This window comes from Hyperolius riggenbachi, chromosome 7 (genome assembly GCF_040937935.1).
Source record: "Hyperolius riggenbachi isolate aHypRig1 chromosome 7, aHypRig1.pri, whole genome shotgun sequence".
NCBI lineage: Eukaryota > Metazoa > Chordata > Amphibia > Anura > Hyperoliidae > Hyperolius > Hyperolius riggenbachi.
Genome location: NC_090652.1, coordinates 226,663,362 through 226,679,480, shown reverse-complemented (window position 1 = coordinate 226,679,480; position 16,119 = coordinate 226,663,362).

Here is a 16,119-nt window from a genome sequence, read left to right as displayed (position 1 = left end):
GACGGAGAAATTCATTGATCACAGTGGACAAATGGGACACAGGAGAGGAGAAAGAGATTGAGTAGTAGACTACACAGGAGGTAAGTATGACCTGTGTATTCATTATTTTGAGTTTTTATTTTTAGTTCAGGTTCTCTTTAAGGTCTGCTTGAATGAGTTGAAGGTGGAAGCGAGACTGAAGGGGGAGGGAGTTCCATAGAGTAGGGGCTGCCTTGAGCATACGTATGTACGTGTTGCCGGTGAGTTGGGCGCCGGTAGAGCCGAATGACAGCTCTCCCTGCTGCTGCAAAACTCCCAGGGGGCATTCGGTAATGTAATTCAGGGTTCGTCAACTGTAGGAGCCCCAAATTACCCTTACGTGCCCCACGCAGCATTACATTGCTGCTATGGGGTGCCTTGTTTCGGCACTGAGTGCTGAGCACTGTGCACCAAACCCACCTGCTTCGTGCTCTGAAGCCTCGTGAGTGAACTTGCGATGTGGGGTGTGGACACCTGTACAGTGTTCCAAGCGAGCTATATGTTCTGCGCTATGCAGGAGGAATGGGGGAGCAGTGTGGGAGAGACGTCACATAACAGGCAAAGTAAGTGGGGGAGAACAATGCTATTGCCTGTTGCTTGGCCATAGGGCAGAATGCTGGTTGAGCGCTCAGGGGCATCAGTTGCTGCCATACAAATGCTGGATTGTCAGCAAAGGGGACTGGAGTGTGGTCAGGCATGTACATATCAGGAGAACCATGTGATTACATGTCTGTCAGCACTTATAGGGCTCGATTCACAAAAAGGTGCTAACTTAGTTAGCACGCCTAAAAGCCCCTTAGCACGCCTAAAGCCCTTTAAGATGCACAAAGTTTTGTGCACTAATTTAGCGCTGCGCGGTGCGCGTGATACGTGCAACGTTTCGGGTGCACCTGGTGCAACGTTTTAGTCGCACCCGGTGTGACGTTTAGCGCCAAACTTTGCGCGCAATCAATAAAAGCTTTGGGCGTACTAACTGCTTAGCATCCTAGTTAGCACTCCCAAAGCTTTTAGGCGTGCTAACTGAGTTAGCACCCTTTTGTGAATCTAGCCCATAGTGTTGTCATAGTCCCCACAAATCAGCAGTGACACTATGGTCACAGTGTTTCACTGTCAATGATAATAATAACCAGTGTGGTCAAAGTCTGCCAACAGCAATAGTAAGCAGTGTTGCCACAATTTCTTCCTTCCGACAGTGGCAAGGTGTTCACAGTTCCTATGGATCAACCACAACAGTGTCATCAGAGTGTATGCCTGTCAGCAGTCACATTTTCTGTAAGGGGCAGCAGTCACAGAATCAGTGTAACATGGCAACAGTCACAAAATCAGTGGAACATGGCAGCGGTCACAATCAGAGTAACATGGCAGCAGTTACCTTGTGAACTGTAATAACATATTTTACAGGTATATAGTAAAAAAGCAAGACAAGTTTCCACCTCTACTTTCACAGTGGAGCACAGTGCAACATAACAGCGGCATAGTTACGCAGAACGTCACTCTGCAATGCAACACCTATTAAGTTCACAGTGCGGCCAATGCGGTCTAATGACGTGTGACACACCAACCGCAAAACATGTTTTAACAATGACAGTGAAGCATACTACAAACACTAGAGGGCAAATCCAACATAAAGGTAGACACAAACAGTTGTTTTGCAGTGTCTCTGACCCTGGATCAGGTAGCATGCTATTCCACCACCACCGCTGTGTGTACTCTGCAATTGAAGGACACTTTTATTGATTTTATGCAATGCAACACGCGGATAATGCACTAAAGGTCCAGACTTCGCACATGCGCACGGCAGCGGAGCTTGCAAAGAAAGGAGAGTATGCCAATACAGGAGCAGAAAAGTTTCAGTATGACTTTAGCATGTTTACTCTGAGAATTTCCCTTGTCCAATTCTGGTTGTAATAGTGTGTTTACACTTCTTCAGACAAACATATCATCTGTCAAAGTTGTTGTTTCCCACATATGTTCTTCTGTCCTCCATACAGCCTGCAGCATTTATTTTTTTCAGCAGGAGACATGGGGGACAGGAGGGGACACATGGGGGAAAGAGGGGGACACATAGGGGGCAGAATGGGACAGAAGAGGACACATGGGGACAGAAGAGGACACATGGGGACAGAAGGGGACACATGGGGGAAAGAAAGGGACACCTTGGGGACAGAAGGGGTCACATGGGGGACAGGAAGACACATTGGGGACACAAGAGGACACATGGGGACATAGGAGGACACCTTGGGGACAGAAGGGGTCACATGGGGTAAAGGAGGACACATTGGGGACACAAGAGGACACATGGGGACATAGGAGAACACATGGGGACACAGGAGGACACATGAAGTATAAGGGGGGAACAATATTTGGGGTAGAACATCTAAAAGATGCTCCTGGACCATGGACACACCAGACTTAGAATATTTTTTTCTCCTGGTTTTTGCCCTTTAAACCTAGGTGCTGTGAAGAAACGTGGAAAAGCCGCCGCATGGACGCAAAATGAGGCAGCTGTTTCCGCAGCGGGCATAGCAGAACTCGGAGAAACCGCCGCGTCTGACGCGGCGGTTTGCACGCATAGGCCGGCTTCTCTCAGTAAGGCGGGATGCGGAGGAAACGCCGCCCGCTCAGACAGCGTGGTGGCGGATTCCACATCCCATGCAGCAACATTACAACACATGTCTGGTGTGGCTGGGACTGATAGTCCACACAGGTTCAGAAGGACGCGCGCTCGCGTTGAGAGGCAGAACTTTTATGACAGCCAGAAGGGAGTCAGCTGACCAAGCCGGTCAGCTGACGATTGTACCAGTTCCCATTGGTCCAGCACTTAGGGGAGGCGCTGGAGAGCGCTGGGCTATATATACTTGGTGCTGGTCATTCACTGGTTGTCTGCCGTTGCGATCACTACGTGGTAGCACTCAGACCTGTCTGTATTTGTGTTCAAGCATAGTTTCCAAAGGTGTTGACGGCCAAGGATCTCACACCTTAGCGTTAGGAAATTATACTGTATTATTTGTTATGGCCTTCTGCCTGCCTGACTATTCTTTTGATCTCTGATTCTGTACCTTGCTATTTCTGATAACCTGTTGCCAAACTCTGCTTGTTCCTGGACTCTGTATCTGCCTCCTGATTCTGTACCCAGCTATTCTGATACTCCGTTGCCGAACCCTGCCTGTTCATTGGATTCCGTATCTGTCTCCTGAGTCTGTACCTTATCTGTCTGTGTGTTTACAACCTCGCTTGCCCGACCTCGAGAACTAGCCTTACCGTTAGAGGCAGTTCCCAGATCTGTTAGTGACACTCCCTCTTTGGTGTCACTCACACTCTGTCCTTCCTCTCTCTGCTTAGCTCCTCCCCCGGGAGAGTCTAGGCAACGGAAGGAACTTACTTCGGTGTGTACTCAAAGTATTACTGTTGCATCAACACTACTCGTTGCTCAGGTGTCCAGAGGTTAGAATATATATCTGATTATCGGTGATACTGCAGATCATCAATAATCGGGTATATTCTGCATTCTCGGTGATACTGCAGTTCACCGGTAATCAGACCCTCTCTGTGTTACACCGATCGTTACAGAACGGCAGACCATAAAAGACTATGGACGCACATCCAGACCGTCTGGGCGCACTTGCCACTTCGGTGGATCACATCAACCAAGTGCTGGGTAGCCACAAGACGATGATTGACGCCTTGTCTGGCTCTTTGCAAACCCTCCAGATGGCCGTGGAGGAGGTGCGATCCCCTCCTAGCTCCGACATACGTATGCCGGTACCTGAGAAATTTTCTGGTCACAGATCTGACTTCCGAAATTTTAGGAGTAGAGTGTTATCCTACTTTGAGCTGAGACCCCGATCTTCAGGAACTGTGGCCCAAAGGGTCACATTTATTAAGACTTTGTTATCAGGCGATTCTCAGACCTGGGCGTACAGTTTGCCCCCCGGGGATTTAGCCCTGACCTCAGTGGATTAATTCTTTAAAGCTATTGCTGTAATTTACGACGACCCAGACCTTGCTGCGACTTCTGAGCGGAAGCTCAAGCTTTTGCGTCAAGGCAAGGGTCCGGTCGAGGATTACGCAGCAGAATTTAAGAGGTGGTCAGTTTCAGCCAGGTGGGACACTTATGCCCTCTTAGATTGCTTCTTATCAGGGTTGTCAGATGAGGTATCAAATCTCATGTTAAGTCTACCTGAACCTAAAACGGTCGATGAGGCCATTTCATCAGCCATCTGAATCGACCGCAGACTACGCTATCAGAAACAGACCCGGGGTAGTAGTCAGGTCAGAATGGTGTCCTACGCTGCGCCTCCAGTCACTCCACCTCCTTCCGTCTCGCCTCCACCCGAACCTATGCAAATTGGTCGGTCAAAACTATCCCAAGTGGAGCGAAGACGTAAGATGTCTGAGCAGCTGTGTCTTTATTGCGCGGAGGGGGGTCATAGAGTACGCAATTGTCCTAATAAGTCGGGAAACGCTACCGCCTAGGAGTTGTAGGGGGTAACACCCTAGGCGCACGACTTTCACCCCTAGAAGATAAACGGTTACTTCTTCCTTGTACTGTCACATGGGAGGGCAAATCTGAAGTCTCTGAGGCCTTCATTGATTCAGGCTCAGCAGCTAATTTTATGGATTACGAGTTTGCTAAGAGATTAGGTGTTCCGCTCACCCTGGTCAAACCACCCCTGCAGGTTACGGCAGTAGATGACTCCCCTCTACAGCATAATCATCCGCTGTCTCAGACTCCAGAGATAGAAGTCACTATAGGGGTATTGCATAAAGAGAGGTTGCAGTTTTTTGTTTTACACATGACAACCTCCACAATCATCCTTGGTATGCCGTGGCTACACATCCACTCTCCACAGATAGATTGGGCTACTGGTCAGTTAACGAGCTGGTCCCTCCATTGTGTTCAGCATTGTCTGGGGAGGGTAAAACTGGGCCAGACCAGGATTCAGGTTGAGGGTGTCCCAGAGCCTTACGTTGAGTTCTCAGACGTATTCTGTCCCAAGGCTGCCGATAAGCTACCGCCCCATCGCCCGTTTGATTGTCCGATTGATCTTCGATCGGGTTGTATGCCCCCTAGAGGTCATCTCTACAATTTATCTGGGCCAGAAAAAATGGCCATGCAAGAGTATATCCATGAGAATTTGGCGAAGGGATTTATTCGTCATTCCCGGTCACCTGCCGGAGCAGGGTTCTTTTTTGTAAAGAAAAAGGACGGAGGTCTTCGACCATGCATTGATTACCGGGCGCTGAAAAAAATTACAGTTAAAAATCGTTATCCATTACCCTTGATAGACGATTTATTCACTCAGGTCACCAATGCCAAGATCTTTTCAAAATTGGATTTGAGGGGTGCATACAACCTGGTGCGGATCAGAGAGGGCGATGAGTGGAAGACGGCCTTCAACACACCCGACGGGCATTACGAGTATCTGGTGATGCCCTTCGAGTTGTGTAACGCCCCGGCCGTCTTCCAGGAACTCATCAACGAGGTTTTTAGGGAGGTGTTGGGTAAATTTGTCCTAATTTACTTAGATGACATATTGATCTTCTAGCACAACCTCTCTGAGCACAGAGCTCATGTTAAATTTGTGCTGCACAAGCTTAGACAAAACAGGCTTTATGCTAAACTAGAGAAATGCATTTTTGAGGTGACATCCGTTGCTTTCCTGGGATACATAACTTCCACTAATGGCCTGTCTATGGATCCCGCCAATGTCTCGGCAGTGCTGGAGTGGCCTCAGCCAGTAGGACTCAAATCTCTTCAGAGATTTTTAGGGTTTGAAAATTACTATAGAAGGTTCATAAAAGGGTACTCTACAGTCATAGCACCCCTCACCAGTCTCACCAAGAAAGGGGCAGATACTAATCACTGGTCCCCCGAGGCTCTGGCCGCCTTCTCCACTCTGAAGGAACTGTTTTGCTCTGCACCCATATTGAGACAAGTAGACACCTCTTACCCATTCATTGTGGAGGTTGACGCCTCAGAAGTTGGAGTAGGGGCTGTGTTGTCTCAACGCTCTGGGCTGCAGGGGAGGTTGCACCCATGTGCCTATTTCTCTCGGAGGTTTTCACCAGCGGAGAGAAACTACGATATAGGTAACAGGGAACTTCTAGCCATTAAGTTGGCCTTTGAGGAATGGCGTCATTGGCTAGAAGGAGCAGAACATACGATTACAGTTTACACTGATCACAAAAATTTGGAATACATTGAGGGGCCTAAGAGATTGAGTCCCTGTCAGGCTCGGTGGTCACTGTTCTTCTCGAGATTTAGCTTTATAATTACGTACACTCCGGGCAGTAAAAACATTAAGGCAGATGCCCTGTCCAGATGTTTCGAGCCGGAGACAGCACAGCCCTCAGAACCAGAGCCCATTGTTCCACTGAAGGTGGTGCTGGAAGCCACAGAGACTTGGAGGGACTGGACAGAGACTTTAAGTCCCTTTCAGCAGGATGTCCCTGAGGGAAAACCTGAAGGGGTCATGTTTGTGCCTTTACCATTTCGTCTGCAGATTCTGCAGATGTTTCACTCGCACAAAAATGCCGGGCATCCAGGGGCTTCCAGAACGCAAGACTTGGTTGCTAGATGTGCTTGGTGGCCTTCTCTGGCAACAGACTGCAAGGAGTACGTTAGAGAGTGTGCTGTGTGTGCGAGAAGCAAGCCCTCCCGTCTGGCATCTGTGGGAACGTTGCAGCCTTTGCCCACCCCGAGTGAGCCGTGGACCCATTTGTCCATGGATTTTGTAGGCGAGCTTCCTAGGTCTGAGGACATGTCGGTCATCTGGGTGGTAGTCGACCGTTTCAGCAAAATGGCCCATTTCGTGCCCTTGAAGGGACTCCCCTTGGCCCAGGAGTTGGCCGATCTTTTTGTCACTCACGTTTTCCGACTCCATGGCATTCCGGAAAACATAGTATCAGATCGGGGAGTCCAATTCATTTCCGGATTTTGGAGGGCATTTTGCCAGCAAATGGGCATGGAACTGTCATTTTCGTCGGGCTACCACCCACAGACCAATGGTCAGACAGAGAGGACGAATCAGTCATTGGAACAGTTCTTGAGGTGCTATGTGGCAGAAGCACAAAATGATTGGGTCAAATTCTTGCCATATGCAGAATTTGCACACAATAATTTGAAGAGCTCTTCCTCCGGGTTCGCTCCGTTTCAGGTGGTAACTGGAAAATTGCCCAAATTTTCCCCATTACCAGTAGCCTCCACTCCGTTTCCAGCTTTGCAGGCTTGGCAAGAATCGTTCAGAGCCACTTGGGGAATCGTAAAAAATAATTTGGAAAAGGCTTTTCAAAGTCAGAAAGGTCAAGCTGACAAAAGACGATCTGTTGAGTGGAAGTTCCAACCAGGAGACCTGGTCTGGGTGTCCACACGCCATTTAACCCTGAAACAACCCTCGGCTAAGTTAGGTCCCAGGTTTGTGGGTCCTTTTGTTGTGTCTAGGAAGATCAACAACGTCACGTATGCCGTCGATCTTCCTGCCAGCATGCGTGGCGTAAGATCTTTTCATGTGTCACTGCTTAAACCAGCTGTCCACGTGGGTTCCATTCCTCCTCCTCCTGTGATGGTAGACGACCAACCTGAGTATGAAGTAGAAAGGATTTTAGATTCACGGGTAGTGCAGAATTCACTACAGTATCTGGTGCACTGGAAGGGGTACGGTATGGAGGAGAGATCGTGGGTATCTGAGGGTCGCATGCATGCTGACAAACTGAAAAGTGAATTCCACGCTTTACATCCTGAGAAGCCGGGAAGGAGCTGTCCGGAGTCCACTCCTCAGGGGGGGTACTGTGAAGAAACGCGGAAAATCCGCCGCAATGACGCAAAATGAGGCGGCTGCTTCCGCAGCGGGCATAGCAGAACGCGGAGAAACCGCCGCGTCTGACGTGGCGGTTTGTACGCATAGGCCGGCTTCTCTCAGTAAGGTGGGATGCGGAGGAAACGCCGCCCGCTCAGACAGCGTGGCGGCGGATTCCGCATCCCATGCAGCAACATTACAACACATGTCTGGTGTGGCTGGGACTGATAGTCCACACAGGTTCAGAAGGGCGCGCGCGCGCGTTGAGAGGCAGAACTTTTATGACAGCCAGAAGGGAGTCAGCTGACCAAGCCGGTCAGCTGACGATTGTACCAGTTCCCATTGGTCCAGCACTTAGGGGAGGCGCTGGAGAGCGCTGGGCTATATATACTGGGTGCTGGTCATTCACTGGTTGTCTGCCGTTGCGATCACTACGTGGTAGCACTCAGACCTGTCTGTATTTGTGTTCTAGCATAGTTTCCAAAGGTGTTGACGGCCAAGGATCTCACACCTTAGCGTTAGGAAATTATACTGTATTATTTGTTATGGCCTTCTGCCTGCCTGACTATTCTTTTGATCTCTGATTCTGTACCTTGCTATTTCTGATAACCTGTTGCCAAACTCTGCTTGTTCCTGGACTCTGTATCTGCCTCCTGATTCTGTACCCAGCTATTCTAATACTCCGTTGCCGAACCCTGCCTGTTCATTGGATTCCGTATCTGTCTCCTGAGTCTGTACCTTATCTGTCTGTGTGTTTACGACCTGGCTTGCCCGACCTCGAGAACTAGCCTTACTGTTAGAGGCAGTTCCCAGATCTGTTAGTGACACTCCCTCTTTGGTGTCACTCACACTCTGTCCTTCCTCTCTCTGCTTAGCTCCTCCCCCGGGAGAGTCTAGGCCACGGAAGGAACTTACTTCGGTGTGTACTCAAAGTATTACTGTTGCATCAACACTCACTCGTTGCTCAGGTGTCCAGAGGTTAGAATATATATCTGATTATCGGTGATACTGCAGATCATCAATAATCGGGTATATTCTGCATTCTCGGTGATACTGCAGTTCACCGGTAATCAGACCCTCTCTGTGTTACACCGATCGTTACAGGTGCGTTTTATATGCCAAAAAGTATGGTATTCAAAATATTGCTTCCATTAGTAGAGCAAAGTCCGTGTCCGGACACTGTTTCACTTATTGCTGTGCCGTCATAACTTTTTTGAAATAATAAGGGCATGGCAGAATAAGCTGCCATCACCCGCTTTATAGCACAACATCAATGTGTTGCTTTGTGGATGCTCTGAGCCCGCTGGCTTCCCTCTTCCCCATGGTGAAAACAATTAGTGTCTAGGAAATCAAAGAACACTGTTTCTAGAAATACTTATACTGAACCTTTATAGTTAGCGTAGTAATACTAGAGAAGTGTGTGTTTAATGGCAAAGTAAAATTTTACCTAAACTATCTCCAGTCTCTGACAGGCAATATCAGCTCTTATTAAAGTAAAATTGTCTATAGTTTCTCTAATGATTGATTCCTTTAGCAACATGAAATCAAGGGTTGGAGGCACCAAATCATTTTTAAGTGCCAATTATATTTTTTTCAAGCTGGCAGCAAAACATTCAGTGAGTGGGTCACACGTGTTTGATCTGACCAAGGGTGGGCATTGATGTCCTAGTTGAAAGGCTAAGCAGCAAATGACATGCCTACTCTTTTGTTCTGCAGCGCTGGACATGTACAACTTGGGCAGTGATTGTGGCAGATGTAATGTGGGTGGTGTGTTTATCTGTACCCTGGAGGGCATTTCTTCTTTTCTTAATTGACACGTGGTTGGCAACTGGCTTCATGCTCGGTGTAGCCATGAAAACCTTTGAATTGTTGGGTGCATGTTTAAACTGCAAAGGAGGTTTACAGGGTAGGTTTAAAGAAGCAATAATTAGTTATAACATTTTCTGAGAGGGATACTTTCAGCAGTTTCATGCTTACATGAAAAGTAGAAGCACATCATGTTTTTTTTATGATTAGACTCTAGCATTATTTTTTACAATGCTTTACCATATGTAAATCTTACCTTCCACATTTATTAAAGTGTGAGAAATCACTTCGCTAGGAAAGCCTCACCCTCCTCATTTGCAGTAGGGACCCCAGTGTGATGGCAAAAACTGTGAGGCAATTCCTCTGCTGCTGGGGAGAGGGTAGTAGGGGGCAGTGTTGTAGAGTGACCTTTGAGAGTAGTAAAGACAACTTGTCACTAGTCTCACTTCAGGAAGATCTCTAGACAACCAAACAGGGCTCATTTGATCGATATCTAAGTTAAATAGTGCTAGGGCTGGGATTTATCCTGAAGGTTATAAGTTTGGAGATATAAGCAAAATAGTGATTCCATAGGTTTTTGATGTATGGGCATTCCCACCATATATGAAGGATTGAGCCTTTATTTTGGCAGTCTCTCCAACATCTGTCTGATAGGTTAATGTTCATCAAAGCTAATTTCTTTTGGTGTGAAATACCATCTTAGTAATATTTTATAGTATAATTCGTTATGATTGGCACATTTTGTAATCTAACAAGACTTAAAAGCCGGATTATTATCCTAACACCTTTTTATCTTACAATGTAGATGTAAAAACTCAAAGGGGTCTATACTTGGCCATTTGATGTCCTCAGTCAGATATCTGATAGCCAAAAATTGGAAAGTTGACGCCCAACTGGGGGCAGTAGACCTGGCTGAAGCCCTAAATGACACATTGAGGATGGAGGAATTAGTAATGTCGGCACAAAATAAGATGGAGAAGTTTTATAGTCAATGGGCAACTTGGTTGGAGTTTAGGGAGAGGCTCGGGGTAACGACTTTGATTGGAGACCATGGGAACCTGGTGGAGGATAATATGTAGTAGGATCTGAAGGCTGTGCATTTGGTCGAATAATCCAATTGGACTGTTTTTTTTTTGTTTTTTTGTTTTTGTTTTGTTTTGATTTGTTGTGTGATTGGGGTGTGTGTGTTATGTTAGTTCTTAAATTAAATTTGGGTCTGAAATATTTTCAGGACCACCAAGATTTTAGCTACTGAGAATACACCCAGTATTGTGGTGTTGCCATTGAGTTATATCTGTAACGGCATGTTTTGGTGGCTGTACTGTTTTATATTATTGATTGTATATTTTTTTCCGACTCAAATAAAAAAATAAAGATTTGAGAAAAAAAAAAAAACAATGTAGATGTAACGATTGTGGAACTTTCTCCGTGATCAGCGCACAACGCGTGCGCTGACACAGCGGAAATCCTCCACAAGCGTATATTTGCAGGCACCCAGCAAAAGGTGCTACGCACCTGTAGAGGGAAATTCCTGTCTGCAGATGGCGCTGGGGAGTGCAGAGGAACCAATCCTCTGTACCTCCACAAGTGCCAGACAGGAATTGTACGAAGCACAAATCGCAATCGCAAGAGAGGCGATTGCGAATGAGATTGAGCAAAGGGACAGGTTGTATGTGTGTGCGCCAATCCAGTCGCCACCCCGCGACCGAGCACACACAACAGCAGATATGAAATAGGAACGCTGTCGCGAGAGGTGCGATCGCCAGACGTGACACAAGGCAGTTTAGAATAGAATACGAGGGTAGCAAAGGCACAGCAAATAATACAATAAGGAGATACGGAAAATAACAAACGCTAGCTAACCGCGAACACCGCACTCATTCGCAACAGTGCACGCGGTTATGCGCGGTCTCCACGTGATAAGCACAATAGAGACAAGCACGCCTAACTAACCATCGACAGACAAACATGAAACAGAGGACGCGAGCGCTTGCTTAACGGTTACCTCACCGAGCCTCCAGCAAGCGTAGCAGACAAGACAGACACACGAAAACAGGGACAAGCGAGAGATAGGATCCACAGCACTAGCGAAAAGTGGCTAGCGCGATCCAGGTACTGAGTAGCAGAACAGAAGGATCCCCAGCGCTAGCGAAAAGTAGCTAGCGCGATCCCAGAAGACAGAACAGAAGGATCCCCAGCGCTAGCAAAAAGTAGCTAGCGCGATCCCAGGAGACAGAACAGAAGAGATAGCTGGTAGCAACCGCTGCACCAGCTATACTCCAAGAACAGAGATCAGAACCATTTCCTGTCGACCACCTTTGGGACAGGATAATGGCAACAGGCAAGACAAGACAGAACAGGCAATACAGATAATACAACCTGACTGGGCTAGAAGGGGAGCCTAAAGCAACCCCCAGGAATTAACTATACTAGATAACAATGGCTGACACTCCAGCAGTGTCCATCAGGAACAGACCATGGAAAGGAAATGACCAGCCAAGCCTTCTGGGAAACATAAAGCTCTTATAGTGCCAGTCATCAAAGAAGGCAGGTAGGGGATTTGCATAACGAATGTATGCAAATTCCCCAGCAAGAGAACAGACCAGAAACTTGCAATGGAAAGACAGGTCTCTGTTCCAGAGACCTGCAGCCCACAGACTAGAGAAATGGACATACAGCTGTCTGCCTGTGCAGCCAGCTGAGCGGATCATCACAGTAGAGACAAATTCTTTCTTTCTTTTTTTCTGTTTTGTTTTGTTGCTATGATATTAGTCCACTTTCACACAGAAAACCTCACTTACTGATGCCTAACCTTCACCCCCCCCCCCCCCCCCACGCCTAACACTTAAAGAGAACCTGAACGGAAAATAAAAAGTCAAAATAACCATACTTATCTCCTGTGTAGTCTGCTACTCAATCTTTTTCTCCTCTCCTGCATCCCATTTCTCCACTGTGATCAATGGAATTCTCCATCCTCCATTTGAAAAATGGCCATTACCCCATAACAGCTTCCTGGTCAGCAAACTGTTACACTGTAATATCACTCACTTGAGCCATAGGGAAACATAGACATTACCTTGCACATTCAGTTGTAACTGACAGCTGCTGATATACAGTATAACTGACAGCAACTGGTATATTTCAGTTCTGACAAAATATTGTCAGATCCGGAAGGGATCACTGTAAGAAGAAAATGGTGAGCTTCTGAGAGGAACTGATGGTGAGGTTAGTATGTAATATTCATTTGCTGCTTTGTCATGGGTTTATTTTAAATAATTTTACTCGCTTCAGGTTTTCTTTAAAAATACCCTCACGCCTAACCTTAACCACCCCCCATGCCTAACCCTTAAAAACACCCTCTTCCCCGCCTAACCTACACTGCTCCCCATGCCTGACTCTTAACCTCCTTAGCGGTATGCCCGACACTGTGTCGGGCATACCGCTCTCGGGCATACCGCTCTGTGGCCCCAGGAGTCCCCCATAAATAAATAAATGTGCCAAATGGCTGTAAATCCTTTAGCTAGCACTAGGCTAGCTAGTTCTAGTTGTCGGGCACCCGCTGCTCCTCTGCGATCCCCCCAATCCTCCAGTTTATACATTACCCCCCCTGGATCCAGTGATCACGCAGCCTCCCGGCACAGCTCTGGTCTCTCTATGGGGAGGATCGGGTTTGCGCATGACGCCATGACGTCGGCGACGTTATCTGCTATCCTCCCCATAGTGAAGACCGGAGCTGTCCAGGGAGGCTGGGCCGATCGCTGGATCCAGGCTGGGTAATGTATAAACGGGGGAGCGGCGGGGATCGGAGGGTGCCGGACACTTCTAGCTAGCCTAGTGCTAGCTAGAGGGTTTATAGCCATTTAGCACATTTATTTAAAAATCGGGCTAAAAGTAACAAAACCTCCTGAGCGGCATAACGCTCAGGAGATTAAAAACGCCCCTCCACACTTAACCTTAACCGCCCCCCATGTCTAACCCTTAATAAACACCCCCCACCCCTCTACGCCTAGCCTTAACCACCCCCCCCGCCTAATCCTAACTACCCCCATGTCTAATCCTTATAAACACCTCCCTCCACACCTAAACTTTATTCCTCCCCACGCCTAACCCTTAAAAATACCCCCCCCCCCATGCCTAACCTTAAGCACCCCACACGCACACACCTAACCAACCCCCACTGCCAATCTAATTACTCTTTGGAGTTTGTACTTGTCGCTGGCGTTTGCACCTGCATACCACACAATGACAGGGGAGTGTTAGTTGACTTTCTATATCCTACAGCATTACTCCACAGCAATGGGCGACTGAATGAGTTTTTCTTGTTGCAAACATTATTATCATTATTATTATTATTATGCACTTATAGCTCATACGTTTACAATGGCAATGTTTGTAACCTCAAGCCTGTCAGCATTTGACACGCTGTTCAGTAGAACGTAACCACCTCATGTCATATCTGAGTGTGGCTACAGCCATGCACAGATGTGACTCTATACAACAGATGCCTCCCCATTTCCTATACCAAGGCTAGGAAGTGTTGGGCCGGTGCACTGGAGCAGCTGACAGGCTGTGAATGCAACTTTTGCCTGTGGGGAATGGGACTAAATCTAGCAATTTTTGTGTGTGTGTGAGTGTGTGTATGATTATATGCCCCTCACACTAGCAACTTCTCAAATGCTAGAACAATTGCAGCATTTTAAAATTGATATATCCCCCTGTCCCTGTGTCCCTGTCAGGCTGCTGCCTGGCGCACTTGCATGGCACATGGGCAGGCTTTAAAGAGAACTAGAGATAATCTAAGAAAAAGCCGTTATACATACCTGGGGCTTCTTCCAGCCCCATACGCACGGATCGATCCCGTGCCGCCATCCACCACTGCCCGCATCTATGAGAACCGGCTCCCCGCTGTTCCATCAGTCGGAGCCAGTCTAGTGTAGCAGAAGTGCGCTCTTTGCGTATCTCTGCAGCAGCTGCTGGAGAGATACGTAGAGGGCGCACTTCTCCTGCGTAACCTAGCTCCGATGATGTCAGCGACGGGAGTCGGTTCTCGTAGATGTGGGCAGTGGTGGATGGCGGCATGGGAATCGATCAGCGCATATGGGGCTGGAGGAAGCCCCAGGTATGTATAACATCTTTTCCTTAGATTATTTCTGGTTCCCTTTAAGCAATGGTCGCGGACAGGCAAGGGGAAGGGCGTGCTGTGGACCGTGTGCACCAGTTGCTAAGCTTTTCAATTAGTCTATCTATCTACCTATCTACTTTATACATATATAACAATAACATTTCTATAGCGCAAAGGACTCAAAGCGCTTAGGCTCTCTCAAATTCAGTAATTGGTAGTAGGATGAAGTATTAACACAACAAAAACGGCATTTCTGCAAATGCCAAACTGAACAGGTGGGTTTTCAGTCTGGATTTAAAGATTTCCAGAGATGGAGCTGTCCTGATTTGCTGAGGTAAGGAGTTCCATAACGTAGGAACAGCATGACAGAATGCTCTGGGGCCAAAAGTTTTCAGATGGACTCTGGGTATGACTTTGCATTATGTTTGGCCCACTCTAGGCCACCAGAGAAGCTATATTGGAGGGTAAACTCTAGATCACCAGGGAAGTCATTAGGGGAGGAGGATAGTACTAGACACCAAGGAACTGTATAGGAGAATGAAGGGGGGGGGGGGGGGGCAATAGACGCCAGGTAACTGTATAGGAGAAGGAAGGGGGGAAATAGACACCAGGGAACTGTATAGGGGAAGGAGGGGGCCACTAAACACCAGGAAACTGTAGGGGAGGGAGGACCACTAAACATCAGAGACCTGTACAGGGGTTGGAGTGGGGCAGTAGACACTAGGGAACATTATACTGGGAACCAATGCAGTGTGAAAGTAGATGCGAAGAGAAGTACGTTCTTCAAGCAGGGTCGAGGAGTCAGGCAGGGCTGCAGTCTGAGCCCAACAATCTTTAACATATACATTAACCAACTGGCTGTAGCCCTGGAATCCTCCCCAGCTCCAGGCCTCCTCCTTCATGACCGTGAGGTGAAGTTCCTGCTGTATGCAGATGACCTTGTGCTGCTCTCCCCAACAGAGAAAGGACTACAGGACAGCCTGTCAGTATTGGAGACTTTCTGTACCACATGGGCACTGCCCATCAACCCAAAGAAGACAAAAGTGATGGTGTTCCAGAGGAAGAATGGAAATAAAACCCCCACTTCCTCATTTATATTAAATGGCTCCCCACTGGTGTCCACTAACAGCTACACCTACCTGGGGCTGGAGATCAACCAATCAGGAAGCTTTAAACCAGCAGTACAGGCCCTGAAAGACAAAGCCTGCAGAACATTTTATGCCATCAGAAGACAGCTTTACCACCTAAAACCACCAGTGAGAGTGTGGGCAAAGATATTCGACAGCATCATCACCCCAATCCTGCTCTATAGCAGTGAGGTATGAAGCCCGGTCACCTACCTTGACCAATCAAAATGGGACTCCAGCCCAACAG